This window comes from Canis lupus, chromosome 8 (genome assembly GCF_003254725.2).
Source record: "Canis lupus dingo isolate Sandy chromosome 8, ASM325472v2, whole genome shotgun sequence".
Lineage (NCBI taxonomy): Eukaryota > Metazoa > Chordata > Mammalia > Carnivora > Canidae > Canis > Canis lupus.
In genome coordinates, this window is record NC_064250.1 from 56,531,736 (window position 1) to 56,559,159 (window position 27,424).

Consider the following 27,424-nt stretch of genomic DNA (forward strand, 5'->3'; position numbering starts at 1 on the left):
ACAGTATGTAAATTGCTTTTTAATTTTTTTTTCTGGCTAGAATAATGCCATTAATTTGGCTACATCTCACTGTTTCATTCTTTGCTTGGCATCTAGTAGGTCCTCAATCAATGTTATTTGATTAAATGAATAAAGATCTGGGCAGGAGGAAAGGCAGAAAAAGCACTAAGACAAGCAAACAGCACAGATAAGCAAATCTCCTTTTTTTTTTTTTTTTTTTTTTCCTTTTTTGCAGCTCAACACCTGGAACAAGAAAAGAAGACACAGATTTTCCTAGGGAATAAAATTTAAAAATAGTAACATACCTTTGCCAGAATATTATTTTTAGTGGAGAGTGGGGCTGTGGTGAGTAGATTTTCTATGGCCTAGATGACCACCTCAATTATTTGCTACACTTTAACAACAATGGCATCATGAATTGAGGGGAGGGAGTTCTTTCTTAGCTTCAGTAGCAATTAGTTTGCTCCACTGGAATATGATAAATGATTATCCTTACTTTAGGACAAGTATACAAACATTATTAAAGATTAATGAAATAAGCTACTCAGCCATTTAAATTATCTAGGCATCAGATTGGATTCTGTGACCTTCTAATGCAAGAAATTTGAAGAGGTAAGCTAAATTGGATCTGAAACAATGGTTTTTTTTTTTTTTTTTTTTTTTTTTTTTTTATGTTCACTCTACACTTAATGGCCTTGCATTTCATCTAAAGCCAGTCTTGTTCCCATGATCTGGAAAACATCTGCATGGAGAATGCTGGAGGGTTTTCACTACATCTGGTGAATACTTGAGAAGAGCACTGAATATCCCTGAAAAAGTCCTTCACTCTTACAGACATTGCAGTGGACCTGTCACTCTGGAAATATTTCCACTCCCTCTGCACGCTGGACATTTGCTTGTATCAATATCAATCCACTCTCTCATTCACTACCTTCTAATGTTCCTTTTTGCCTTCAAATAAGGCTCAGACTTCCTTAAATGGCTTATGAGACACTTCATAGTTATCTCATGGACTCATTTCTCCATATTCCTCACTCACTGTCTATGTCCCAACTATGCTGATTTTTTTCTATGTCCTAAGTAAACAAGTTTTAATCTCATCTCCCTATCTCTGTAAACAGTGTTTCTTCTGTCTGGGAACACCCCATTTCCAACACTCTCCTTCTTTCTTATCTTTCAGGTCTCTTGGAATTAGCCTCCACTAGAGACTCCATATTGATCCTCCTTTTAATAGGTAAGGAGCACCTCCTATGAATTTCAAGAGCACTCTGTTCTTCCTCTATTATACCATTTATCACACTACACTCAAACTGCCTGTGTATTCAACTATTTCCTCCATTAGACTAAAAGGAGGATAAGCTTTGACAATTTTTCCTTTTTCTTTTTCTTTTTTCTTTTCTTTTCTTTTCTTTTCTTTCTTTTTTTACCCTTTTTTTTTTTTACCTTTTTTTATCTGTAAGGTTTAGGTCAATACCTGCTGGATAGCAATTGCTCAAAAGTATTGTTGAAAGAATGAATAAAACCATGTAGTTATGTACTCTTTTAATAAATGAGTGCCTATATGTGTATTGGTTAAAAAGTAGTGAACAAGATGAGCAGTCTACAAATTCATGGAACTTACAACAAGAGGGGAAGAGACAAAAAAAAATGATCACAAGTAAATATGTAAAATAAACAAATTTCAGATAAAGAGAAGCCATATATTTGTTCAAAAGAACAAAGGGTGTATGGTATTGAAGGTATGCAAATTGGTCATGGTGCTTATTGAAATGGCTTAATTTCAAGGGAATAACAACATACTATCTGATTATAAAAAAAAATACATGCTTTCTTCATCTGGGTCACACTGTTAGACTAATTTTCAGCTTCTCTTATTGATAGAGGTAGCTGAGCTACTAAATCTTTTTCGTGGAATATATATATTGGTGAATATGTCTCTTCCAATCTCTACTTCTGCTGGCTGGATTCACAGTATAACAAGGCAGTGGAAGATCATGGAATCCCAATGTCAAAAGGACCTGGGCTTGCAAATAATTGTGGAGTTAAAACTTGCCTCTCAGTCAAGAACATCCACCTGTTGATATGTGAGAAAGAAATATTTTCAGTTTCATATTCAGGAATTTAGAACAGTGTAATACAAAGATTATTATACACTTCAAAGAATTTTTTTTTTATTTTTAACTATATGCATTTTACATTTTCTCATTCAGATGTGACAAAGACTTTGATTAAAGATATTGAGGTTAGCAGGTTTTGTCTGTAAATGGAGTTGCAAAAGTCATGTTTTATTATTTCTTAGGGGCTATTTGTGATCCAGAAGGAAAAGCAAAAAGTAAACAACACTGAGAATATAGAGACAAAGCTTTAGATATACATACAGTGTCGATATTGATAGACACTTTCAACTAAATGTTGAAATTTTAAGATCATTTCATATTAATTCAAGGACAACCAGGATGCTACCATAGAGTTAAAAAATGAGATACCTTCACTACCACACCATTGCAATCTACTTGGAATGTCTACCATCCCCAACTGATAAGCATAGGCTAATCATTTCACAGATGCCTGCAGAACCCTCCCTCATTGGAACAGCTTCTGTTAAACTCATCTGGATGCTAAGAATACTGCACTAGTTATTTAAACAATTCCTCAGTGTACTAATAAAATACATGGTTTTGTACAAGTGTACTCCAATGGGAATTTGAATACTAATTGCTCTTCACTTTTACATTCTGTATCATTCGAAGCACATATAAGTGAATCTGAAAGTATATGCATTTTCTTCCTTTATAGATTAAAGGACTTACATATACTTTGCATGCTTTCGAGGTGGTGAAATTGTGAGTCCTGCGGAGATTAAAAGCAATCCGAAGAGACCGATCCTCTTAAAAATTCGAATAGCACCAAAGAGAAAGGTAGAAGTAGAAGGTCTGGAATATTGAGTTTTGCCTGGACAACTCAGTTCTGCTACTTTCTGCAAAGACTAGAAAAAAAAATCAGATAAACTTGAGAACATTAGTATGAGAAAGAGTAATGACTAGTAACTGGCAAAAAAGTATTAACACTTGGATTTGGACATCTTATCAAACGAGAGCCAGGAAGAGGAAAGCTGGCAAATCAGAGGAGAGGCCACTTGCTTGACTCTCATTACAACAGAAAACTAAAGTAAATAAATTAAACTTGTGATTTTAGTTTACTTGTATTTATAACTTGGATGTGTGACTTTTTCCATTCTCAATTCCTGACATGATCTTTACCATAGAAATACCACCAAGCGTGTGGTTTGCAACAGCATGGGTCAACACACGCAGTTCGGAATAGAACTAAACTAATGGTCTTATTGTTGGATTGTTTTGTTTTAGAATACATCATAAATGTTTAAATCTTTCTTCTTGTTACTCAAGAAGTTCCTGAAACTCCGTTGTTTTTACAATTAACAAATGAGGTCATAAAAATTATGTCAAAATTATATCATATAAGAGTGTCCAAGGGGATGGAAAACTTTCCATATATCCTAGGTACAGAAAATGACTATAAATATCATACCATGCAGGGGATCCCTGGATGGCTCAGAGGTTAAGCATCTGCCTTCAGCCCGGGGCATAGTCCTGGAGTCCCTGGATCGGGTCCCACGTCAGGCTCCCTGCATGGAGTCTGCTTCTCTCTCTGTGTGTCTCTCATGAATAAATAAATAAAATCTTGTAAATAAATAAATAAATAATTAATTAAATAAATAAATAAAAATATCATACCATCTACTTACATACACAGCATAATATTTCAATAAAAATAAGACTGACATTAGGGATAGAATTTTTTCATGTATACAACTTGGATATGAGTATAACCCTCATAGTGAGAGAATAGTATATCAACAGAATATAAAAAGCTCACCTTGTTATTGCTGTGCAATTATGATAAATTCACTTTTTATTATTCTACCTGAGGCACAGCTATAATTACCAATGCCATAGTATCCTCTCATTTAATAAATGAGGCAGCTGTTATGTTTACAAAGATGCCAGGGAAGATACAAAAATTCTTGCAACCTTCCTTATTAGCTTTGACAAGTATTCTTTTGCTGTAAGATTGGCACCACCACGTTAGATAAGATTAGATGAAAAAAATCATTTCCATTTGAATGATACGATCTTTGTGTTCTTTCTTTATTAAAAACACACAATACACTTGAAATGTACAATTGTATTCGAATGGTTATTCATGGAATACAAGGCACTTTACTTAAAAAAAAAAAAAAACCCTCAGTCCCTATTTTTACATCTCAATGTGCTGAAATGCACTCAGATTGAACACATCTGTTAGAAGAGTTAGATAGGGACCTTGCAGCATTCTTCCCTTGTCTAAACCAGCTCGCTGGCACTTAAAACAGAACTAAATAAGCTTGCTTGATTTTCTTTTGTCTCAGGAGAAGGATAACTTCTGATTACCCCTTTGGGAAACAGGCAAATTTGTTCTGTCTGCAGCTAGAAAGTGAAGGCTATGCGCCATTCAGAAATTGTGATTCAGGTTCATGCTGCAGATACAGAAGAAACGTGTGATACGTGGAAATCTAAACATTTAGTCACTAAATCCGAGAGATGCCCATTTGGAAACAATAGCTAGGAATGAGAATAGTGATAATATATTTCCTCATTTGCATAAATGAACTTTCAAAGTAGGTGCAGAAACAGAAAGAATGAGGAAAAAGAAAATTATAGACAGCCATGACATGGATGAAAATAAATTGGAATCTGAGTGAGCAAGTAAGAATAAGATGACTTCCTCTGGGTGGAGAGAGTTATACATGGTTGCTTATCCTCGTCCACACTGAAATTATTATCAATGGAATACACAGAAAATTTGACTTCTAATTCCTAAATTCAATGAGAAGTACCTCTGAATTCTGAATGTTAGAGAGCTAGGAGAAAAAAAAAATAAAGCTGCATTTACAGATATAGAAGCAAAAAAACCCTCAATTCTATTTTACGTTTTCTCCTATACTAACTCCTGGGTAAAAACTATTTGCTTCAAAGAGAAGATAAGAAACACTGATCAGTATTTGAAATTCAAAGGCAGTAAAACTATCAGTAGGCCGGGGGAAATCTCAAGCTAGTCTCCCTGAGACTCTTCCAAACCATAGGAGCTTACTTTCTACCGATTTTTTAATGTATTTGTTTTATAATACATTGCTATATCTATTTAATATCCTCATAATATTCTTATGCCAGTATTCCTTAAACATGGTTGTCTTTATTGGAATCTTTGTTTGTTTTACCTAAGTGTACTGCCTTAAGTGAAAATCTTTGCTAACGAGTGGTTTCATGTTAATCACATCTTAGGAGGTTCATATTTAAAACATTAATTGAGTTGCTCTTTTATAGGATTACTTACCCCAAATTTATCTTGTCTGTAAATTTGGATTTATACATACTAGGTGTGCTTTAAAGAGATTTCTAATGTGGCTGTAGGTTATTTGTAGGTAAGAATCCAATTTTTTTCTTTTTTTTAAGTTTTATGTATGTATTCATGAGAGACACACAGAGAGAGGCAGAGACATAGGCACAGGGAGAAGCAGGCTCCCTGCAAGGAGCCAGATATGAAATTCGATTCCAGGACTCCAAGATCATGACCTAAGCAGAAGGTAGACAGACACTCAACTTTAACTGAGCCACCCAGTGCCCCAAGATTCTGCATTTCTAACAAGCTTCCAAGAAATGCTAATGCTGTTGCTTTATGGACCAGTCATGAGGAGACAAGGCTCAGGCTAGATGCTATACAGAGAAAAATATGAGAATTGGATTTTTGGGGGCATCTGTTCAGTGGTTGAGCATCTGCCTTTGGCTCAGGTCATGATCCCAGGGTCCTGGGATTAAGCCCTGTGTTGTTCTTTGCTCAGTGGGGAATCTGCTTCTCCCTCTCCTTCTTCCCCTCCCCACCACTCATGCTCTCTCTCTCTCAAATAAATGAATAAAAATCTTTTAAAAAATGCAGAATCTCGGGTCACACTCAAAGCCTAATAAATCAGAAGTTATATTTTAATAAGATCTTCCATTGAACATATGCTCATTTGGGTTGAGAAGCACAACACTAAACTAAAAACATTTTGCGTGTAACTTGTTTTATATATGTGTGTGTGTGTGTGTGTGTGTGTGTGTGTACTAGAATAGCAGTGGTTTTCATGGTGATGGTGATGACAGTGATAGCGGTATTGTGGTGGTTATGTTGGTAATGGTGGTTTTGGTGGGAATGGTGAAGGTGGTATCAGCTTACTTTCAGGTCCCACTTTATAAGGGAACAATTCTTTCTGTACAGAAAGATCATCGGAGAAATAGTAAACAAAAATGAAAAATCCTCTAGTGAGGATTTCATGCTTCTGAAAAGAAAGTACTGAGAAATCATTGAAAGAAAAATATGATTCCCAAATTTATGCCCAAGAAGGCCTAGAGAGTAGAAGATAGACTTAGGTAACCAACAGATAATTCGGGAACCAGAACTGAACTTGAGACAATAAATTCTGCTGCAGTATCTCCAATGAACCTCCCCATACCATGCTCAACTGCTCCTCTAGAAAATAATAACCAAACAGTTAAGATAATTATGAAGCACAGATACACCATTAGCTTTCCTAGAACACTAGATTATTAACTCACTTAGTGTATCCCTTGTGTTTAAGTTTAGCCTAAAATACTATAAATCTGTGGACAGAAAAAAATTTTCACATTTTTTTCTCCCTCTATAAAGGAACACATGAGTGTCCTGGAAAAATGACGACCCTGGCTTCAGGATAACTTTTCATGAGCAATCAGCTCATTCCTTTTATCTTTTTAGGCCTGTGGCGTTTTCTATGATGGCATACTAATCCAAGAGGATTAAGGCCCGAGGACCTGTAAAGAAAATACAACCTGCATTTATTGCTTTGTTATAATCTCCCCCTGCAGTGCATAATGCTTCTGCTGTACGAACTACATACTGGGAATCAAATTTCATCAGAGGGTCTTTGTAGCATACTGTCCAGGAGTGCTAAATGTGGCATTCCCCTGGCTTGAGTTAGTGTCTTCATTTGTTATCGATATGGAACCATCAAGTGCCTAGGGGTCATTGGGAGACCCTAAAGTACTGTAATGAAATTGTAATTGCAGCTATTCTGTCCGTAATTTACAGAAAATATGATAACAGCATCCACAGTCAGTCTGCAACTCAGGTAATCCCAAGATTCTGCATGGATTGGACAAGACCTACTTTTTGGTTTTAGCATTCCATTCCTAAAGCATAGCCTCTTTAGAAGTGCAAAGAGATTAAAATTAAAATGATTAATTGATTAATTAATTGATTAACTGATTAATCAATTGATTAATTGATTAACTGATTAAAATTTCACTTTTTTAAAAATTGTAAAATGTAAAACAAAAACATAACAAAACTTGAAAATGAGGGAGAATGACTATCTTCTAAAACCATGGTGTACATGTACCAACTTTCAGGGAAGCAATTTCAGGGGGTTAATATTCATGGTACCTGTCTAGGGCAGGAAATTGAACTAAGTCTCTAGAGTTCTACTGTCAATTCATCAGGATAAATAAGAGTCTACAATCCAGCATGTTCCAGATGAGAAACAGGCCCTAGGCTGCTTCTGCCATATTTCATTAGCAACCTTTCTGATCACAGGGTAATACCTAAGGAAAAACATGTATGCCACATAATGCTGTGAAGACCAAAACTGGTGGTCAGAGAGACACACACACAACAACAACACACACAAAAAAACCCACAATCACAGTTTTCTGACTTCTGTAGTTTATGGAAAAGGTAAAACTAGAATACAATATAGTATTTTGTAATGAGCCAATACAACAAAAGGATTGATTTTTTGTTTGTTTGTTTTTAGATGTCAATGGATTGAAACCAGTCTAGTTAGAGAATTTTTGTTGCTGTTTCTCTCATTTCATAACAACTTATTAAGTAGTCTATAAAATATGAATAATTACATCAAGCATTTTGGGGGAGGCAGCAATGAAAGGAAGATCATGATCATTGAGTCCTTCCAGTAAAAGAAGGGATTTGTTCTAACAGTTTGCCTTGGGTTATGCACGCTTCTGAGTTGGATCACAAAGCTTCCAGGACCTTGCAGAAAAATTTCAAATACATATTTTGCTATCGATAGGTAAACCTTTGGCATCCTACTCATTTTTATGGAAACCAAGATTTTTATGTTCAAAACACAAAAAGAATTACAAACATATTATAATTTTAGGGAGACTTACTGCAAGAACTAAATCAGCTGTGTTATATGAAAAATCGTATTTTAAGCTGTAAAATGTTCAGTTGTATAATACAGGTACAAAGCCATACAGGTTATTTCAGAGAAAAAAATTTCCCAGTGGGAAAGCAGAGCACTAAATGAAAACCAGTTGTGTTTACACACATGAGATGACCAAGAGAATGATGGAAGAGCATTGAGAAATGTACATTAGCGCCATGGTTGAGAGCCTCAAATACAAATTTCTAATGGTTTTTGAATTGTGTTAAAAATAAATAGGCTAGTGGTCATTGGCAAAATAGACTTCGTTAAACTAACTTTCATGTGACTGTGAACTGATTTAGGAAAGAGTGTACAGAATTAGAACGGAAAAGGTATGTAGAACAGATATCATAAAGAAGACAGCCCCACCAGTGTCTTAATGGAGAAGGAGATCAAGAGGGAAAATGATTTTTTGCCTTAACTAGGGTCCATGACAAAAACAGAAAAGCAGGGACAATAGTTGGTATAGATGAGATTATCATTTCTAACCTGAAATTTTCCACAGTGTACTTTATGGTTTTATTTTTTTCTGCTGATAAGGATCCCCAGGCTCTTCCTAACACAGAAGCTCTAAGATATACACACACAAAAGACAATTCAATTTTAACAACAGGAAACATTTTGTTGAAAAGGATTGTTAACAATATAATAAAATACTTCAGTTTTTCTCATTGTCTGTGTGGTCCTCTGAATTGAAAATATATGATGGGTTCTAAGAGACCACCCAGAGTTTCAACTCTTACTTTCTTGACTGTCTTCATAATAATGTTTACTTTTACTTCATTTTTCCCCTGCTTTCTTTAAATCTGGATTCCTTGTGTATCTTAAACATTTTCATGAATTGGGACTCCTTGAATAATATGTCAGATGTATAAATAATAAAGCTAATTCTACAAGAACTAAACTATATGTATTGCATAAATGATCATAAAAGCAATCCATGTAGGATCATCTACAGATAGGTTGTATAAGATTTGTTATATCTCTTGAATGAAAAATTCTAAGCAATTTAAAGTAATTACAAAACTAATGTGAGATCAACTTAACCTCAAATGGTAAAGACCCATTGATCATTTCAGAACTAAGTTAATTAAGGCTAACATATTTTATATCTCTGGACCCAAGATAAAAATATTTGGCAATTTTGGATGGCAAAATCTTTAAGATATCTTTCTAGATTGATGCATTAATTATCCAAAGTCTAGTGATTTATCAATAAATATATTACTAAACTACAAGATTTCCTTAATATAAAAATTCAATTAGCCCAGTTGTGTTGTTTTTATAGGTGTTTAAGACTCCAGTATAAAAAATTTTAATTTGTTTCAATTTGTCCCAGAAATTAGCAAATGAAACTTTTTCCATGGCTAAGGATTGTGTTTGAATTCTTAATTATAAATTCCTCTTTCTTTGATAGGTAAAATCCTTTCTATGACTCATGGAAACTCAGGGCTTAGTAACACATACCTGTCAGGATTACTGTAAATCTAAATAGAAGCAACCAACAATTTTCTCCTATTTTCCTTTTTTTTTCTAATTTCAATTCTTTTACTAAATATCTTATTTTTAAAATCCAAAACTATACTGTTTTAGAGAAAGACCAACATTTAAATCTGAATTTCAGACTCTTAACTTATTTATGTTTCCATTTCCATGTGATGACAAGTACATGATTTCCATGTTAATAAAGTGATTTGAGAGCCTTGAAAATGTCTCTTCTGTATGTAAGTGTTGCTCCAAGTTCTTGTCAGCACAGTTAAGCATTTCATAAGTACCAAATGTTGCTCTTGAACACCCTAATTAACATATGTAAATTCCAATTTAGAAAGCCTCATATTTTTATGAACTAAAATTTTTTATTTAAATTAAGAGAGAGCTAAATCATCCCAGACTCTCAACTTAACCAATGTCAATTTAGTCTTAGGAAAAATGTAGTACAAACAAAAACGTTTTTAAGGAGATTTTATATTTTTCAAAGAAAGATCAAGTCCATTTTGTTAGTGTTTAAATTGGTGGGTAAAGGTGAACATGTTATACCAGATCTCAGGAAGGTCTGGAATCTATTTACCACACTAGTGCCAACATTGACAGGGTTACAATTCAGAATAGAGATTAAAGAAATTTCTAGGGGCACCTGGGTGGCTCAGTTGGTTAAGTGACTGACTCTTGATTTTGGCTCAAGTCATGATCTCAGGGTCATGGGATTGAGCCCCACAACAGCCTGGGTTTGGGGCCTGCTTAAGAATCTCTCTCTCTCTCCCTCTGCTCCCCACACCTTAATTTTTTGTTCCTAGGGGCACCTGGGTGGCTCAGTTAGTTAAGCATTTGCTTTCAGCTCCAGTCATGATCCCAGAGTCTTAGAATCAAGCCCCACCTCAGGTTCTCTGCTTGGTGGGAAGTCTGCTTCTCCCTCTCCCCCTACCCCCTCCCACTCAAGCTCTCTCTCTCTGGCTCTTTCTCTCTATATATCTCAAATAAATAAATAAAATCTTTGAACAATTTTTATGTCTAAATTCTTTCTTGTTACAATTCCTACTGTTTTCAAGAAAACAAACAAAACAGAAGCAAGAACAGAATTAAAAACTTTGCATCCTAAAGCTTATCTCAGAGAAAAAGAGTTCCCTATTCCTTTTTCTGAAGTGAGGCTGAAGATAGGTCATAAAGGAGCCCATTTCCTGCCACAAGAATTCACTGTCAAGTGTTTGCCCTCATCTTTCCCTGCAGGCTACTATTCCCAAAAGTGACAAAGGGAGGCATAGGTAGGAGACTGAAAAGGGCAGTTGAAGGAAGTGACTGAAGGGGATGGGACACCAGACTATCTCTCCCTTTCCTGGTCTCCTCAGGTAGCTCCTCTGGCCAGGGGTGGCATCTCCTCTAAGGTTCCAGGTCCTGGTGGACAAGCCAGGGTGTGGCCTCAACTTCCAATACTGGTGACTTCTCTTGCCTGTCCTTCCAGGAGAGAGATGGTAGTAAGTTTCTTGCTGTTACTTTATCATCCTCTGTTAATTTGCAGGCCCTTCTACCCTTCTATCACCTGGTTAACCAATTCCCTGCATTCAGTTCTGATTTAAATATCCTTGTAACTTCTACTTCCTTGCTAGACTTTGATTCTCCATTTTTCAGATGTTTGATTTTTATCATATCATTTGTGTATTTTCTAATATGTTTTTTTCTCACAGAGACTGAATTTCTGGCACTTTTCTAATGGTTGCTAGTCAACACTAAAGTGTTCCTTTTTTTTTTTTTTAAGATGGTATTTATTTATTTGAGAGAGACAGAGAGACCACCAGAAGAGGCAGAGGCAGAGGGAGAAGCAGACTCCCTGCTGAGCAGGAAGCTTGATATGGGGCTTGATCCCAAGACCCTGAGATCACAACCTGAGCCTAAGTCAGACACAACCTACTGAGCCACCCAGAAACCCCTGACGTGGTCTTTTATAGAGATCAATTGACATGAAATCTTGGTGCTTGTATTTAAGAAAAACTGTATTTTTATGACTTATTTACTTGAGATCCTGGACTTCATAAGATAGGCTTGGCCTCTTTTAGGGAAGTTTTGCATAAGCAGAAAATTAGAATGTATCCTGTGCCTTACTCCTCACTTCTCAGAAAGGTGGCTAAAAGGATATCTTAAAGAGTCATATATTCAGTCAGGAATTTAAGGGATTCTAATGCATATTATAAGATTTACCAAATCTTACAGACATTCAGAACTTACCAACGCTTGAAAAAAATTATACCTCTTAGAGATGATTCATGAAGGGCAGTAAGAAAGTATACCAAAATACTATTGCTTAGTATGTGGTTGTGTGCATCTGTGAGTTTATATTTATATGTATTATAATAATGTAAACCATGATCATCTAACATTTACCAGGACTGGTAAAATTTTCTGCCAAATAGTATAAAGGAACTGGGGGAGCCAATTTCAAATATGAATAAAATCAATACAATATAGACAAAAATACTGAAGCTTAAGACTTAGATGCAAACCTGCCCGAATGTGTTTGACATATGCAAGCTTCATCAACCTAAGAGTTTTGCTACTGATGCCTCTGCAAGGTGGAAACAGAAAGTTTGAAATGAAATCTGTGGGAATAAAGGGTCAAATTGTCCCATCCTTTTCAAAAAAACATATTATTTCTCTTTAAGTTGTTATTCATTTTTTAGCAGTCTACTAATTAAACCTTCTATTACACCATGGTCCAATGTTGAATATGAAATAGAATATTTTTAGCAGATATACTCTAAGGCCCATAATGGCAGACTGTTCTTTTTCAAAACTAGGGTCTTCATGACACAGTATACCACCTGGCAGAGAGTGGGTACTCAATAAAAAATTAAACTTTTCTACTTAGTTAATGGATACATCACTCATTCTATTATTTTTATATTACTATTAAATAAACTATTTACATAGCATGATATTTTAAATGAAGTTGTGCAGTACCGCCCAAACATTTTGTCATTATTTATGATGTTGATCTAGGTACAATGCATTCCAACTTCTAAACACCATACAAATGGACTTTGAATTCAATCTGCTAAGAGAGTATTGTCCTCTAATTTAACTAGTATTTTCCATCTCTAGTTTAGAGTAGGGTCAGTTAAGTACAGTCAGTCAGTTAAAACTTGTTATGTGAAAGCCAAGAGAGACAAACGTAGCATTTTGGCTGCAATTAGAGTAAAATGCAGGAAATGTTTCATTCACAATTTGGGCTCTCAGGAATGTCAAAGAGTAAGACCCAACAAATGCGAGTTCACAACTGAAGATCACCAAACCAACAAGCATATTAGTTACCATAAGTGAGATCAGAAAAACTGAAAGTCCATTTTAAATATTGAAGTGACCAGATTTAGACTATAACATAATTATATATACAATGTTTAACATGATAAAGATGCAACTACAAAAATGACCAACCAAGTGTGCAGAATAACTACATTTTTAGAAATGAAAATAATGGATGTGAAAGAAAAACCACCTTGATGAATGGGTTAATACTGGATGCAGCTGAAGAGAGACCTTGTGGATAAGAAAATATATCTGATGAATTTATTTAGAATGAACCAGAGACATTCAGAGTAGAAAAACATGACAAAGACTCTAAGTTAGTGAGAACAGAATGAGAACTTAGAATAAATTACAGGGACATAGTTACTTTTCAGGTTGGAATTGGCAATTGGACACAGGAGAAACCTATTAGGTTGTAATCTAGTACTATGTTTACTCAACTTTATAGAAGGATGTGAAGCAGGAGATACAGGCAGTATAGCATCTTCATTTAATCTAAAGGTACCAAAACTATTCAAGTACTCAAAATGTGTATGGGGGCTACCTAAGAGCTGAAGACTTTATTTTCCATCAATCTTATATATCATTCTAGTAATGCAAGCCCTCACTTGTATGCCAGTGTTTGCACAGTCCACATGCAGGATCATTCACCAATATGTTAATGCTTCTACTTGCAAAGTAGCAATACTGTGGGACAAGAAGGCTATCCACATGCAGAGCTGTGTCAGCCAAAGACTGATATTAGCCCTTTATATGTATATATTCAATCAGAATTTCAAAAGGAGGAAATTTTTAAAAATGGGAAAGAAACAAGTTTGAAAGATAAAAAGGCAGAAAACTTTACAAGACTAAAGAAGAACTAACCCAAATTTATAGGAAGTGCCACTATCGTGAACAAGATATATAAGAAGGAAGCCACATCTAGATACATCATGAAACTGTAAAACTCTTGGGAATAAGTAAAGGTTTTACATACAGTAGAAGAGGGTAAGATTCTTTAGAAAAATGTCAGAAAAGCAAATGACTGTAGAATAGTGAATCTTATCTCTGGGCTATTTTTATGTTCCATTAATCTACCTGTTAACCTTGATTAATCTAGCCTTATAATAAATCTTGAACTCACATCTGCAAGTTGTCCAATCTCTGTTCTTCTTTGAAGATGATTCTGAATATTCTGTATGAATGTGGGTATCAGCTTATAATTTTAGACTAAAAAAAAAAACAATTGAGAGATATTTTTGAGCTCTTTTTTATTAATGCTTTTAAAAGATTACCCTGGCTGTAGTGAATGGATTACAATGGAGTAAGAATAGAGTAGAGGTCCCAGTTTGGAGATTGGACACACTAGTCAAAGACAGGATGATGGAAGCCTGGCTCACAGGGTAGTGGTGAGATGGACAGAAGTGGATGAGTTCACACTAGGCTTTATAGGGAATTCAAAAATTGAAAAAACTTTTGTAGAGTTTAAGAGCACGGTTTAGAACATTCATGAATGTAATTCATATGTGATGTCACAGGCAGAGATGTAAATTTTAGAATCACCTGACATACAAATAAAGGCTGCATGAGTTGAATGTGATTATATAAAACCCATATGACATGATTCTAAAATTATTGGGAAAAAAGTATCACATGGTACTTTGGGGGATGATAGGAGGTTAAATGAATTAATCTACAAAATAACCCCAGAGCTGTGTTTAAAAGCATGATGATCTGTAATTCTAATGCTCTTTCCTTCAATCTCATTCTGTGAACCTATTTAATCTGTCTAGGTGCATAATAAGGCAAGATGTCGTACATGCTTTGTGAATATATTTTACCAAAGGTGGAAATCTGTGCTAAACACGTTTGAAACCTGAAATGGTAATGGGTACATTGGATGGATAATCCTGAATTTAAAAAAATCATGTTAAAGATGTAAAACTGGCCTTGGCTAAAGTGAAACTAGCAGAGCCTGAAATATAGTTTCTCTCCTTTTCCTGTGTGTGTGTGTGTGTGTGTGTGTGTGTGTGTGTATACAATATTAGCTGAAGACTGTTCTCTGTTTCACCCAGAAAAGAACATGCTGAAAATATTAGCTCTAATAATTTCCCTAGATGTAAGCTTTTACAACAAAATGCTAAAAATACAAAGGAATAAAATAGGTTATTTTCTACAGATTTAAAGATGAGATAGAGACTTAACCCTTTGCCTTTTTCTAAAAAGCTGAGTTTGGGCATGTTTGACAAAGGAATGGGAAAGTATTAGACATACGATATTCATTCATTAAACATAAATTACATAACCATGTCCTACCTATACTATACAAATGCCTACTTAAGGACATCATTTGTAAACAATCTGATTAGTAAGTTTTGCTTTAATATGTTCCTATTTCCCAAGGCACCTGAGTAGATGAGGCAGTTAAGCATCTGGCTCTTGCTTTTGGCTCAGGTTATGGTCTCAGGGGGTGATATCAAGCCCCGCGTTGGTCTCCCCACTCAGAGGGGTGTCTGCTTCTCTCTTCCTCTCTCTGAAATAAATAAATCTTTTAAAAAATGCCTTCCTATTTCCCAGGCTCCTAACAATTGAAAAGCTATTATAAACATCTTCTTTATGATCCTCTTACCTGTATTTCACATAAATGTCACAAATCACAGGAACAACCTAGAAATAAGGGCATTCCTAATACATACTACTCTGGGTCAGGTATTTTTCTAGTCCATTGGGCTAAAGTTCTGAGGGAAGAAAATCAGTTTAATAGGGCTATGTTCTCTTAGACATTCATAAAGGCCAAGAATAAATCCACAATAATTATACTTTGGGGAGCAATAAAGAAACACTTTGGTGCATATAAGATCCATAGTTATAGACGTGCCACTGAAATGCCATTTCCTGTTTGTAGAATTATTCAGTCGCAAAACCCTTCCACACAAAAGTTTCTGATAAAATAGGAGTATCCTGCCTTGCCTTGGAGTGATATCCTTGAAGAATATATTAACAACCTATGGAGGATATTCATAGGATTGAAGAGACACAAATAAAAATAAATAGTTTTGAGTTTGGACGACTCACTGAAGGTGGTATTTATAGTCTATCATTTTAACACAGATTGTTAAAAAATATTTATTTTGTTTCTATAGTGTACACCAACCTGTGTTGTATGTTGTGGAACTTTTAAGAGGAGTAATAAAGCTGTAGTCTGCCTTCAGAGAGTCTACAACTTTCTTAGGGAGGCTGACATACATAAAGCTAAAATTCAACATAATGCAGGCATTTCCCTAGGTTTTGAATATGTGGCTGACTAATGGGGGGACTACTCCATAACCAACCTCTCCTTACTTCCTTTATAGAAGGACCATAATTTTATCCTGGACAGCAATATGCCTTGTTGAAATATCCGCTTTCTCAGACTGTCTAGAAACTAGGGATACCCAAGGGGCCCCTTTCTAGCCATTGAAATATAAACAAAAGCAACCCATATGGGTATCCAAAAAAGTCATTGTTCCAGTGATGAAAATGAAGAGATTCAGTTAGCAGAAAGTAATATTTGCCATTTACTTTTTATCTTCCTGCCTGAAATGTGGATGCAAATGCTGAAAATGTCCATCTTTTGACAAGGAGAAAAAAATTCCTCAGGCCAGGAGAGCAGGATAGGAAATGGAAGAAACTTGCTACTCCAATGGAATCATGAAGCTACTATCACAGCTGTGGTGTGCCTACTTTTGGGCTTCTTATTATATGAGGATATAAAACTGTCCTTTGGTTTAATTTCAGATAGCTGAATCCAACTCTAACTGATAAATGTTATTAAAATTAATCTGTGATTCAGGCATTAATCCTTATAAATTCCTCAAATTCTCTGAGCCCTATCTCATTTATTTCTCACAATTACAGCATTGGGGTAAGTGACGGGACCCACTCTTCCTGCTGAGGAATTTGAGATTCATGGAGGTTGTGTCTGTCCTAGGATCACACAGATAGTTCATGGTAGGGACAGTGGCTCCACTGACTTCCTCCATTGTATCACTTTAGCATTATCAATATCAATAATATCAAAATTTGACATTCAACATCAATATTAATATTCTATACCAATAATATGAGTAATTGTCTTAATATCTTTTAACAAATGTTATTTTCTGTTTAAAACAAGCCCTTTATTTGTGCAGTCCTTACAATTACATAATATATTTCAGCTTACTTGAAGTTCATAAGTCTATAATGGAAATTTAAAAACATTCCTTGACATTCATATTTTACAGCTGTGTAAGTTGAGTTGAGAGGGTGAAGAGTCTACTCAACAAAGGAGGGAAAACGTGTTTATTATGCCATCTAACCTCAAATTTAATGGTTTTATACACCTAGTTGTGCAATATTCTCTCTCCTTTGTCTCTCTTTCTGAGACAGAAAGCTCTTTCTCTGAACCTGAAAATAAGTTGTTTAGGAAGCTGGGTCAATGTTCTGAAGATCCAATGCCCTGTTGGTTCTGTCAGTGAATCTTACGGATTTCGGAGCATGAGATTAAAGATAACTCTTCCTAGCAAGCTTGGACTTCATGCCAAGCCTGTGCCCCTAAGCTGATGAAATGTGGGGAGTGCTCATCTGTGTGTGTCTAACTCACACACTAGATGTGTGACACACTCAGATGCTTAGGTGGGAAGCAGAACATGAGGGCTGCAATGGTGCCAGCACAACGTACAAATGAAGGTGCCAGGTGACACCTGAGAGGGCTCTCAGTTACATCTAGAAGATGAGTCTAAGGTCTGCTGGTGGTCCATCTCACTTTTTCCATTTTGCCAAATGTGTTTGGTAGTTTTGGAAAATGAAATATTTATGCACTGCGTTAAGACCTGCCAGTCTGATTGCCACTCTACACCCCACGGAGGCACGTAGTTGAATAAACAGGAAAGCTTTTATCCTGCCAACCTGCTGGGTGCCTTTCTCCAAGGCTGAGTCAACACACAGCAATGGTTATATGATATATTTGAAAGTGTGGAGGATGGGTGTGATCTTTACCAGATTTATTAGGCAAGGATAGCTTTAGGGTCCTCCAATGTTATGCATATATAATGCTGCATTACTCACATTCAAGAATTGTTGATATGTGCATTTTATTTAAAATCTAGAACCAAATAAACTGTTACCTAAAGTATCTGAAATTTGTGAGTTACTATAAATACCCTGGGAAAGCTGAATTTCATGTAGTCCTAGAATAATAAAGCAAGCAAAAATTTAAATTAAGATGCACGGTTCATATGGAATGAGGCCACACATTGGTCACTGCTTTCAGATTTATTTTTTACTTTTAAAGAAAACACGTATCTTTTCTGTTGTTTCTCAGTGGGCACCAAAAGCATCTGGAGTCAGTTACATTTATTTATGTTCTATTCTAACTAAAACGGCCTAGCTGAAAAGTATTTCAAAATTTATTTAAGGAAAAATAAAACTGACTTTGGACTCCCATGCCAGGTTTTAGCCCCAGAGCAAAGTGTCGTGACTGATTCTTAAATGAAATGGAAACACTGACAGACTCTTTACTCTGGCAGTGTTATAAGGATAACAGGTAAATACAATAGTTTGAGCTAATAATAGGTAACGTTTTCCAGGTTTTGCTATTAAAGGTCCCTCCCGACAAACAAGCTTTATAAAGTTTCTCCAAGTAAAGTTTGCTTATAAGATAAATAGTCAAAATTCAGCCAATTTTCCGTTGTAATAAAATATGATTCCTTTTTGGCTGTTTTCACATTGTTAGTTTCTCTTTGCAAGTTTCACATTATTAGAATATGTACTTTTGGATGTTAGGTCTCTATTTAAAAGAGACCCTATAGACATCAATAAAATGAGTGCGTTTAATAAGATATTATTAAATTTCCTTTTAATGCAAGTTAGGTGTTTATGAGATCTTTTAAAAATTAGTATTTTTATGAAATATCTTTTATCTGACCAGTTTCCCAAATTACTTCAATTTATGATTCTTCAGTGTTTGTATTTAATTGGAATTCTAAACATGCTGACACTGTAGTTTGTGTTATTTTGATATGGCCTCATAATATAGTTTGTTGGTTGGTTTGCTTAGGTTTGGTTTTTATTATTAATGTTCCTCAAGAAGAGAAATATAAAACGAGGCAGGAGGTTGAATGCATGGATTTGAGAGGAGAAAAATGTTTAGAACCTAGCTCTGACATCCCTGAGCTTTCTAATAGTGGCTACTGTTTTAATTGTTGAAGTGGGAGCTAAAATAGTAGCTAAATCAAAGACTTAGTCTAGAAGTGAAAAGAGAAAAGGGGTCTAGCAGAACTAGTTCATGGCAAATGTTCTTTAAAGCTTAGCTGTAATCGTTTACTGTGTAATGTTTTTATCAGAAAAACATATAACACAATTTTCCCTCATTAAGCACCAGTTAGCCAACTCTTATGAACCAAAGTGTTTATAGCCAGTATTTTACAGTGCTACTTATGTCATTATGAATTTCCATACATGCAAGGGTCTGCTTCTAGAACCCCTTTTCTCTTTAATTGGTCAACCCTAATTGTGCCAATGACAATAAATGCTATATTATCATGGTTTTATAAGACACTTTGAAAGCTAAGTTGTTTCTGTTTATTTGTTTTAAAGAGTGTATTGGCTCTATGGCTCCTTTTGTTCCTTCAAATATATATTAGAATCTACTTGTGTCAAGTTCTATGAAGAATTCCACTAAATATCCATTGAAAATTTCACAGAATCTACAAATTAGGTACAAATGTCACCTTTTACATTTTGATCTTTCTTTTCCATAAGAATGTTATTGTTTTCTATTTATTTATATATGCTGTATATACATATATATTCATAAACACATATACATACACATACATGTTCTTGTATGGTTTACAACCATACCTTCTGTATATGCTTTCATGTGGGTATTTCTATGAAAGATTATTCTGTTCACTTATTTTGCTAAAGGTAATTCCTGGAATTAGGTTTCCCGTCTGTTGCTTTTGTAGAGAAATTTAATAAACTGTTATTCATTCTAAATAAAATTATGTGTAGATCCTTACTGTTTTTTGGGTAGGCGGCTATATCTTCTGCAATACTTAGAATGTTGAGCAAAACCTCTGAGTAGGAATAAATAGTGACACATTTTTCTTTTCCTTGATTTTAAGGGAAAGTCTATTATTTCACCACTGTGTATAATGCTTGGATTCTGGTAGGTACCCGTAATCCAGTTAAGGAGCTCTCACCCCGTTTTTTTTTTTTAATACAACCGTAGATTTTTAACTGATTTTTTGCATCTTTTGAGACTCATATATGGTTTTCTCTTTTAACCACTTCCTTTGGTGAATTATATTAATAATTATTTTCTAAAGCTAATTTACATTCATTTCTGGGATTAATTCATTCAATACACATTCATTGAAAATTTGCCATATAAGGTTCTGGTCTAGGTATAGGGCTTAGCAGTTGACAAACAACATGCTTTAATGAAACTCATGCTGTAGTTAGAATTAAACCCTATAAATAAATATTTCAAATTGAGTACGTAATATGCTACGCAGTCATAAGTACAATGAAGAAAACCATAAAACTAGCTTGTTCACAAATCACTATACTATATCCATATCTTGAGATGCCTGGGCAGCTCAGAGGTTGAGCGTCTGCCTTTGGCTCAGGGCATGATCCCAGGCTCTGGATCAAGTCCCACATTGGGCTCCCTGCAGGAAGCCTGCTTCTCTCTCTGCCTATGTCTCCGCTTCTATCTCTGTATGTCTCTCATGAATAAATAAATAAAAATTTAAAGAAAAAACTATATCATACCTCATGAATGTGTTTGGCCTCCCACTTTTCCTTTCTCATGATATCTTTGGTTTTGATATTAAGATTTTATAAGTCTCATAAAATAAGTTGGGGAGCATTCCCTCATTTGAATTTATTAGAGTACTGTATTAGTTTGTCTAAATAGCAACAATTTGTATACATTTTCTCCAATCAAGTTTTTTTTTAATATTTATTTATTTATGATAGACATAGAGAGAGAGAGGCAGAGACACAGGAGGAGGGAGAAGCAGGCCCATGCCGGGAGCCTGACGTGGGACTTGATCCCGGGACTCCAGGATTGCGCCCTGGACCAAAGGCAGACGCTAAACCGCTGAGCCACCCAGGGACCCCTCTCCAATCAAGTATTAAACAAAATTCTCTCAAGTATATTTACATGTAGAATGTGCAAAATAATGATCTCTTCTTTATGACTTACATCAGGGATAGTAATAATTGAGTAATATTAACCATTTCTTAATTCAATATAATTTATTCCATTGCATCTGTTCTTTTTTTGATCATTTGAGTTTGTCTATCAACGTATAAAACAATGTGAAATATTTTCTGGTATCAATGTTTATATTCTGCATAAAATTCTACCAGAATGTTATCAAATTGGGTTGGGATTCCTGCCAAATGAAGAATATTCTCATATTCACATTATTTCTGGAATGATCTTCTCAATGCTAGATGTGACCTTGCCAAAATTATGTAGATTATGCATTCAAAAACAGTATTTTCTCACATTTTTATATAATTTTGTTACACAGAAAGACATTTATATTTTTAAAAATCATATTTCATTTCACAATATTTAAATCTATTGATGATATGCATTTTCTTTATTCATGTTACAATGAATGTGTGACAAAACTAGTAATCTTTGGACCCACACAAATTTTTTAATCAATGATTTCCCATCCCTAAGACAAATTTAACAAAATTTAACAAAAATTATTTAATGCAGAACAAAGTAACTATGATCTGATCATTTTTCACCATATGCAAGAAAAATGAGTCATATATTTCTAAAAATTTCCTGTATGTACCGTCTTTTAGGTAATTAAAAGTTTGTTCAAAAAAGGTTATTGGGCAGCCCGTGTGGCTTAGTGGTTTAGCGCCACCTTTGGCCCAGGGCATGATCCTGGGGACCCTGGATCGAGTCCCATGTCCGGCACCCTGCATGGCGCCTGCTTCTCCCTCTGCCTGTGTCACTGCCTCTCTCTCTCTCTCTGTGTCTCTCATGAATAAATAAATAAAATGTTTTTTTTAAGATTATTATCTAAGTGGATGATTCGCAACAAAAGTGACCAATAATTAATATTCAAATTTAATGTCATTTTATGTAAATCAAAATCAGCATTTTTTTTTCGCTAAAACAAATTCTATGACATATTCAAATGTAGTCTTTGGGGGTAATCCTGTTTTTCCTGAAATTCACCCATTATAATGTACATGGAGGCAGAAATTATATTTGTATTCTGCTGTCAATGAAGTATCTTCTGCTATACAATGGCCAAATGAGTACCCCTAAAATTATTTCCTATTTTCTGACATTTTTGCCAATTTTCTCAAAAATTGTATTCACTTATCTAAGTCACTGTAATTTCTTTTCATCTCTAATGGCTTTCTAGTCTTCCTGATAATTCTTTGAATTACTAACCAGTGGTTAAATAAAATTCTGACATAGAATTTGTAATACTTTATTTATTTATTTTTAAAGATTTTATTTATTTATATGTGAGACAGAAAGAGTAGGAATGAGAGGCGGGGAAAGGGGATGAACGAACTGCCCATTGAGCCTGGCAGGGGCTGCACTAGACTAGATCCCAGGATCCTGAAATCCAGAGATCATGACCTGTGCTTAAGTCAGACGTTTAACTGACTCTCCCCCTCCAGGTGCCCCAAATTTATAAAAATTTAAAATATTACCTACCTCACTGAAAAGTTGTTATAGGAATTAATTATGTACTCATGAAACTTCTGTTTCATCAAATGAATACTTGCTATAATTAGTGGATAATTATATATTAATCTCTATTACTACACTCCATTTTGTGACTTCTTAATTGTAAATGAAAATTTGTTACTACTTGCCAATTCATATTACAACAAAAGTAATTGTAGATTTAAATTAGGAGCTTGACAATACCATTCTAGCACAATAAACAAACATTAGACCGTATGATACAATGTGAAACATCAGATAGAGCCAGTATAGTACTACAGACATTTTAGATATATCCATAGGCACATCAACCCGAGAATGATTTAAAAATTTTAATTATTTTATTTTAAATATGTTTTAAATATGGTAGATTTGCAAAGCATTTGTATTACCTAACTCATGCCTCTTTTTTAAATAGAAGTAAAATGAAATGTACTATACCAATTGAAAAGACATTTTATTTTCTTATAAGATCCTAATATACTGATTTATTAGAATAAATATTCAGTTTCCAGAAAAAATTATAATAAATGTACTAATTATCCATTTTTGGGTTTAGCAAAATCACAAAGTAACAGAAATAATTTCCAAATTAATGAAAGATATCTATTCTGTGACTAGCACATTCTGTAATGCAGCACCCATATGCAGCCTGCCATGATATCTCCTATTCTGAGATTGGTTCACAGAAGGTTTCTACTGACATCCACACCATTTAAGGAAAGTAGCCAATGACCTTTTCAACTTTTCCAGATATATCTTCAGCATTGTTCATTTTTGCATAGGTTAGCCACCCCTTCTGAAAACATGTAAAGCTCAGATATAGTGTTTTCTTAATTTAAAAAAGAGGTAGTCTGTTTGGTTTTAATAGCAGAATCCGGGCACTTTAAAAACAAATGATCCCAGAGTCGAAAAACTCAGAACTATGTGGCATCATATGGCTCACCAATGCAATGCCATAACTTTACATAAAGTTTCATTTGCTGAGCAGATGGCTGTTAATGTTGTAGATGTGTTTATACATCCAATAGAGAGCACTAGTACAGAGAACAAGCATTTCAATAGCCTCCCTGTTTGCCAACGTTAAAGCTACATTTTTTTTTTCTCAAAGAGAAAATTATTTGACCAAGGAGACCTAAGTAATCCTGCTGAGTAAGAGCCTGAAGTTACCATGGAAAGGAAATCAGATTGTCAATAGGAGTGAGGAAAGGAAATAAAACTGCTGGTGCAGGGCTGGAGGGTATTTCCAATAGCTTTTTCCTCTTTCGTTTTCCATTTTTACTAACATGTCCTTCATAATTGAGAGTATGTCATTCAGCTTTGGGATTGGCGTATAAAATATGAAATTTATTTTCATCAATTAGAGGACCAACGTCTAATGTGAACAAACAGTAGCAACAACAAACGATGACAAAAGATGAACCAGCTATATGTTCTAGAAAGGAAGGCTGATGTGCTCTGCTAGTTTCAAACAAAATAGACTGTAAGATAAATACATCATTGTTGATAAAAATTTCAGGTCTGTGAGAAGTTATAATGAATATGTATTTAAATTAGCCTATTAAATAACCTCAAATACACAAACTAGATTTTAGAATGTAGAAATTAATAAATTCACCCAATTGGTGTGGGATTATTACACAGATCTTTATTGATAATTCATAGGACACATATTTATAAGAATATGGGAGATGTGAACAATAAAATTGGAGGTTCAATTTAATAGATATATTGATAACCATGCTCCTCCAAAATGGGAGCATGCATATTCTTCAGAGAATATACACAATATTCACAAAAATGGCTATTACCCTAGGTCGCAAAATCTTAGTAAAATTAGAAGAATTAATATCAGGTAGAGTATCTTTGCTATACTCTATTGCTGTTGAATTAACAATAACAGAAGTGTGTGAAAAAATCTTATGTTTGGATAATCAAAAATAGGTCTAAATAATTTATATATTATAAAATAATACTGAAAATTGAAAATATTTAGAAAGAGGGGCACCTTGGTGGCTCAGTCAGTAAGCATCTATCTTTGGCTCAGGTCATGATCCCAGGGTCCTGGGATAAAACCCCACGTTGGATTCCCCACTCAGTGGGGAGTCTGATTCTCCCTCTCCCTCTGCCCCTCTTCCCTACCCTCTACCCCTCTCATGCTCTCTCTCTCTCTCAAATGAATAAATAAAGGCTTTAAAAAAGGAAAATATATAGAAATGAAATGTTATGAAAATACTTCCTATGAAAATGTGTGACACAATCCAAATGGCATTTAGATAAAAATTTGTGGCATTTACATGATTATAGTAGGAAAGAAGTGCATATTTGTCAGCTAGGGCTGCCATAATGAAGCATCAGAGACTAGGTGGCTTTTACAACAGAAATTTATGTTCTCAAGCTTCTGTAGGCTAGAAGTCCAAGAACAAGGTATCAGCAGGTTTGGTGTCTCCTGAAGCCTCTTTACTTGGCTTCTAGATGACCACCTTCTTGTGTTCTCACATGGTCTTTCCTGCATGGATGCATGCATGCCCCTAGTATCCTTTCTGTGTCCAAATTTCCTCTTCTTATAAGGACATTATTCATTTTGGACTAAGGCCCACCCTACTTGACTCATTTTAACTTAATCATCACTTTAAAGGCCCTATCTTCTAAGAGAGTCACACTTGGGATATTGGGGGGCTAGGCTTTCAATATATGAATTTGGGGAGTATATAATTCAGCCAAATACAAGAAGAAAGTCTGTTAGTTAATGATTAATGTGTCAAATATAAGTAATTACAAAGCAATCCATAATGACACTAAAATATGCAGAAATAAGAGACAATAAAGAACAGAAAATCAATAGAATATAAAACCAGAGACATATGAGAAAGAAAATAAAAACAAAAGACAAATCTTTGAATTTAAAAAAAAATTATAAATAAATAAACATTTGGCACAACTGTTCAAAAAATACAGATGGCGTAAATAAATAATACCGGGAATGGAAAAAGAGGAACATAAACTCTAAGAAGCATGTCCCATCCAAGAACCTCTGTAAAAATATCTTTTACTAATTATTACTGGGGAGTTTTATCTAGGCATTTCATCAATCCCTGCCTTCACTTGATGACTTGGTTAGATGTTCCTACTAGTTTGCTCCTTGATGACATCAGTTATTATATCATTGTATCTTTCTACCCATCCCCATTTTGAACTACATCATCAGAGATGAAACAAGCAAACAAAAACAGTGACATTAGACCAGATGGAACTAACAGATATATTCTGAACATTCCACCCCAAAACAGTAAATTACACAGTCTTTTCAAAAGGATATGGATTATTCTCCAGTGTAGATCACATTTCAGGCCACAAATCAAATCTCAATAAGTTAAAAAGATTAAAATCATATTATGTACCTTTTCTGACCACAATAGTATGAAACAAGAAAGTAATCACATGAAAAAAATCTGGAAAGAATACAAATACATGGAAGGTAAATAACAGGCTACAAAATAATGAGTGGGCCAAACTGAGAAATCAGAGAGGAAATTAAAAAATACATGGTGACAAATGAAAACGAAAACACAATGGCCCAAAATCTTTAGGATGCAGCAAAAGCTGTTCTAAGAGGGAAGTTTATAACAATACAGGGCTTCCTCAAGAAATAAGGAAAAATCTCAAACAACCTAACCTTATATCCAAAGGGAATAAAAAAGAAAAACACAGTCCAAAGCCATAGAAGGAAGAAAAAATAACAGAGCAGAAATCAATGACATAGAGACTAAACAAAAGAACACATCAATAAAACTAGGAGCTGGTTCTTTGGAAAAAACAAAAAAAAACCCAAAAAAAACAAAAAAAACAAAAAACAAAATTGATAAGCCTTCAGAAAACTACAAGCCAATATCTCTGATGAACATAGATGCGAAAGTCCTCTACAAATTATTAGCAAACCAAATCCAACAATACATTAAAAAAAATCATTCATCACGATGAAGTGAAATTTATTCTGGGGTCTTAAGAGTAATTTAATATTCACAAATCAAACAAAATAATACATCACATTAATAAGAGAAAGAATTTTAAAATGTGATCATCCTAATAGATGAAGAAAAAATACTTGACAAAGAAATTATGACATCTATTTATAATGAAAACTCTCAACAAAGTAGGTTTAGAGGGAATATACCTCAACATATAAAGGCCATATATGAAAAGCCCACAGTTGACATCATACTTACTGGTGAAAAACAGAGATTTTCCTCTAAGATCAGGAATAAGACAAGGATGACCACTCTCACTGCTTTTATTCAACATAGTACTGAAAATCCTTGTCATAGAAATTAGGCAAGAAAAAGAAATTAAAAGGCATCCAAGTTGGTGAGGAAGAAGCAGAACTTTCACTACTTGCAGATGACATGATACTATTCTACATGATACATGTAGAAAACCCTAAAGACTCCACCAAAAAACCACTAGAACTGATATATGAATTCAGAGAGTCAAGAGGATACATGATTAATATAGAGAAATCTGTTGCATTCCTATGCCCTAATAATGAAATAGTAGAGAGAGAAATTAAGGAACTATCCCATTTACAGTTACACCATAAA

General features: G+C 34.6%; 1 long non-coding RNA gene across 1 annotated transcript; it reads right to left on the reverse strand.

Annotated features, from left to right (window-relative positions):
* Positions 1-1,636: 1,636 nt before the first annotated feature.
* LOC125755529 (uncharacterized) lies at positions 1,637-3,695 on the reverse strand. Its single transcript, XR_007412231.1, has 3 exons — positions 3,550-3,695; positions 2,811-2,986; positions 1,637-2,074 (listed from the first exon to the last, which is right to left on the reverse strand). It is a non-coding gene; the product is annotated as an uncharacterized LOC125755529 (long non-coding RNA).
* Positions 3,696-27,424: the final 23,729 nt, after the last annotated feature.